The 3,984-nt window shown below is 43.4% G+C and overlaps 1 pseudogene; it reads right to left on the bottom strand.

Moving 5' to 3' along the window:
* Positions 1-144: 144 nt before the first annotated feature.
* Positions 145-511, bottom strand: LOC102843843 (annotated as a pseudogene).
* Positions 512-3,984: the final 3,473 nt, after the last annotated feature.

Here is a 3,984-nt window from a genome sequence, read left to right as displayed (position 1 = left end):
AATTTTAATGAAAATTTCAGAGACTTTGGATTTCCATTCATTCACTGTTGCATTTTTCTCCTTGCCCACCCTTCCCCCAACCCAGTTCCTTCTTCTCTTTGAAAAGTAAAAGAAATTTTTTTTTTTGGTGGGTGAGAGAAGAATTTAGTGCTGCATTGGCCCTGGAGGGGGTTGAGAGGGGTCAGGAGGCTGGGGAGGGGTGGTAGGGGTCAGTCCCTGGGAAGCATGATGCCATCCTTTGCGGTGGCCCCGGACACAGTGTGTATGACCACAGCCCTCGTCTTCCTCCTCATCACTCTCCATGGAGCTCTCGCCAAAGGCCCGAGGTTTCTCATAAATACAGCAGCGTTTTGATGAGTGGCGTCCCATGTGTTCATTGTCCACAGTGTCACTTGTCCATTCCACCTTTTTCTCTGGCTTCTGTTTCCGTAGTTTGATGGTTAGGTTCAGTTGTCACGGTAACCGTTGTCTCAGTGCCGGTCTCACTCAGCCCAGCCCCTGCCTCCGCCATGGCTAAGGCTGAAGGGAGGATGGCGAGGAGAAAGGTGGATGAGACACCCTTCCTTTTTTCTGTGGCTCGAGATCCGAGAGATTCGGTGTCAGATTCAGAGTAGAGGCCGGGATCCTTCGCCTTTTTTTGCCCTCCTCCAGAGCCTCCGCTTCCCCAACCCTGAGGGTAACCTGTCCATCCCCACTTTCGGCACTCTGCTTCCAAATTCTTTCATTTTTATACAATCCCTCCCCCCATGTCCACTCCACTATGCAACCTTCGTTCTGGACTCTTGTCATGACAAAAATACCTAATCACATATCCCTTTTAAACAGTTTTCTCCCTCATCTGTTTCAATGCAGTATACATATTTATGCCATCTTTCTCAGTCTCCCTCCCAACCCTGATGTCCCATTTTACAACAGTGGCACTATGTAGTATTTGTCCTTTTGTGACTGAGATATTTCACTCATCATAGTGTCCTCCAGGGTCACACATTTTCAATAGTAATTCATGAGTTCCTTGTTTTTCAATGCAGCAGAGTATTCCATTGTGTGAATATATCACAGCTTCTCTATCCATTCATTTGTTGATGGGCACTGGGTTGTTTCCAGCTCTTTATTATTGGGAACAAAGCCGCAGTAAACATGGGTGTGCATGTATCTCCTTGGGTGGCAGTTCTGGTTTCTTTGGGGTATTGGTACTGTGACTTTTTATATTCCTGCCATCTCCTGTTATATAATATTTTGATTGTAGAAGCCTTCAATATTGTAACTCCAACCTTTAATTTCTTCTTCAGTGCTTTCAGCTTGAGAAATACCAAGCAGGTTCTTCTGTTTTGATTTTTTAACTCCAGGTTAAATTTGGATAATGGTCATACTAACTTGCCTTCCGTGTAGGTGTAGGGGTATTATTCTTTCACAAACAGTGTCATATTTCAGGATAGGTCTTGAAATCTCCAAGTTGTATCTAGTGAAATGGAGAAATCATCAGGGATTTCAGAACAAAGCAGATGAGACACCTTGCATTGAGCAGGAAGGTAAGACAAGAGATGGGGTATAATAGGAAGAACAAGAAAAGGAAGAGTATCCTCCCAAATTGACTCCTCAGTCTGAATTCAATCCTACTGCCAAAGAGTTGATTCCAACTCATAGGCCCCTGTTCTGCCCTGGTAGAACTGCCCCATAGGTTTCTAAACCTAAAATCTTGACAAAAGCAAATTCCCTCATCATTCTTCATAGGAGCAGCTGTTGAGTGCAAGTCACCAACCTTTGGGTTAGCAGTCAAGTGCTTTACCACTGTGTCAATAGGGCTCTTTATGTCTAGGCTGGATCTACCAAAATAGACACAGGACACATTCTTGCCTATTACAGGCTCTGGTGGCCTGTAGGCAGGGAGTTGTGCTGATTATCCAGAGGCCGGTAGTTCAAGTCCATCAGCTTCTCATTGGGAGGAAGAGGGGAGGTCTCATCCTGTGGGATTTCTGGCTTCAGAAACCTTCTGGAGGGTCAGCTACGAGCTACTTCTCACTCAGCAGCAATGCATTTTTTATTTTGATTTTGCTTTTTGGTTTTTGGGTTGTTTTGTTGTTTTGTTTGGGTTTTGGGTGGTTTTTTTTTTTTTTTAAATCTGTACACTCGTATCTCTCACTGTTTGGTATATGGACACGTAATCTACCCAACAATGACCAGCTCACCAGCAACATTACCACCAGGAAACTTTTTTGGGCAGCAGCAAAGAAAAGGAGAGCTTGGTGGCCTAGGGATAAGAAGCTGCCCTGCAATCCCCAAAGCGTCTAGCTAGTGGCTCTCCCCACCCCTCACTCATTCTCACTACTGTCTTTTTCCTTATGCTACTTTCTTCTCCAGGAATACACTGCTGTTCATAAAATAGGTCTGCTGTTCATAGGGTCGCTATGGGTTGTACTCAACTCAATAGCATCTAGCAACAACAGCAACTCCTTTAGGAAGCTCTGATGGCTTAGTGGTTACTCTTATATAAGAACCCAAATTCTGGGCAAGTTCCTTAAGCCTCTGCTTCTGCTTCCTGCTTCCTGTTGTCCTCAGTACCTGAGATTGGTGCCTGGCAAAAGTTTGCTCATGGGAATGTTGCTGGTGAGCAGGTTGTTGTTGTTGTTGTTGTACACCATCAGGTTGGAACCAACCCATAGTTGATCCTCTAGTGGGTTTTTAGAGGCAGAAATAGCATAGCGGAGATGGATTCAAACCATGTGCCCACATAATGAAGGTTATTGAAGAAGAATCCACATAATAAAGGTTACTGAGGAATCTTCCTACTATCCTGATGCCATATTCTTCTTCACAGCATCTTCAGCAAGCAAATGAAATAGGTATGGATAAAAGAAACAGCCCTTATGCACACCTTTTCAAATTTTAAACCATGTAGTGTTCCCTTGGAGAGGGTGAAACCAGGCTGCTCCTTGGAGGCAAAGATTCTGAAGCTTTGTCTGACATAGTTTGGACATGTTACAAGGAAGGACCAGTCTTTGAAGAGGCACATTATGCTTGGGAGTGTGGAGGGACAGCGCAGGAGGGAAAGACTTTCAATGAGATGGATTGACTCAGTGACTGGGGTAATGAGGGTAGATGTGTCAAAGACAATAAAGTTCGTTCAGGGTAGAGCAGAATTCACGGCTGTTGTACATAGGGTTGCAATGAGTCACAGGTGACTTAATGGCACATAACAACAAAGTATTCTCTTGCTCTATTCATACAGTAGCCTCTTCGTCTAGGTATAGGTTTGGCATGAGCAAAATTAATTGTTCTGGGATTCCCATTTTTCTCAATGCCATTATTTGTTATGATCTACAAAATCAAGTGACTGCATAGTCAATAAAGCACAACTAAACATTCTTCTGGTATTCTTTGCTTTCATCCAGGATTCATCTAATATCTGCAGTGAAATTATTGGTGCCATGGCCTCTTCTAAATCCAGCTTAAATGTCTGGCAGTTGAATGTACTGTTCTAGCCACTTCTTTTTACTGTGCTTATGTAAAGCCTATACTTGGACCAGGAAGTGGTCCTCAGGGCAGAGCAGAGAAGTGCTGTATGTTTCAGGATCAGGAAGGGAGTGCAGCGGGGATGCATCCTGTCTCCATACCTTTTTTCAATCTATGTGCTGAACAGATAATTTGGGAAGCAGGGCTTTATGAGAAGGAATGTGATATTGAGATCAGAGATAGACCCAACAATCTGCGTTATACAGATGACACAACCCTGCTTGCTGAAACTGAAGAAGACCTGAAGTGCTTGCTACAGAAGGTCAAGGACTGTGGTCTTTGATATAGAGTGAAGCTTAACATCAAGAAGACAAAGATTTTCACCATTGGGCCAACTGGGAGCACCATGATAGTTGGAAAAGAGATTAAGGTTGTTAACAGTTACAGCTGATTCAGCTCCACAATCCTTTTTTTTTCCCCTCTTCACTTTCTCTTTTTTATTTATTTTTATTTTTTTATTATTAATTTCAATGA

The sequence above is a fragment of the Elephantulus edwardii genome, unplaced genomic scaffold (genome assembly GCF_000299155.1).
Source record: "Elephantulus edwardii isolate Elephantulus edwardi_28Jun2011 unplaced genomic scaffold, EleEdw1.0 scaffold00005, whole genome shotgun sequence".
NCBI classification, from domain to species: domain Eukaryota; kingdom Metazoa; phylum Chordata; class Mammalia; order Macroscelidea; family Macroscelididae; genus Elephantulus; species Elephantulus edwardii.
The sequence above is the reverse complement of the archived record's forward strand: the minus strand, read 5'-3'. Positions and strand labels throughout refer to the sequence as shown.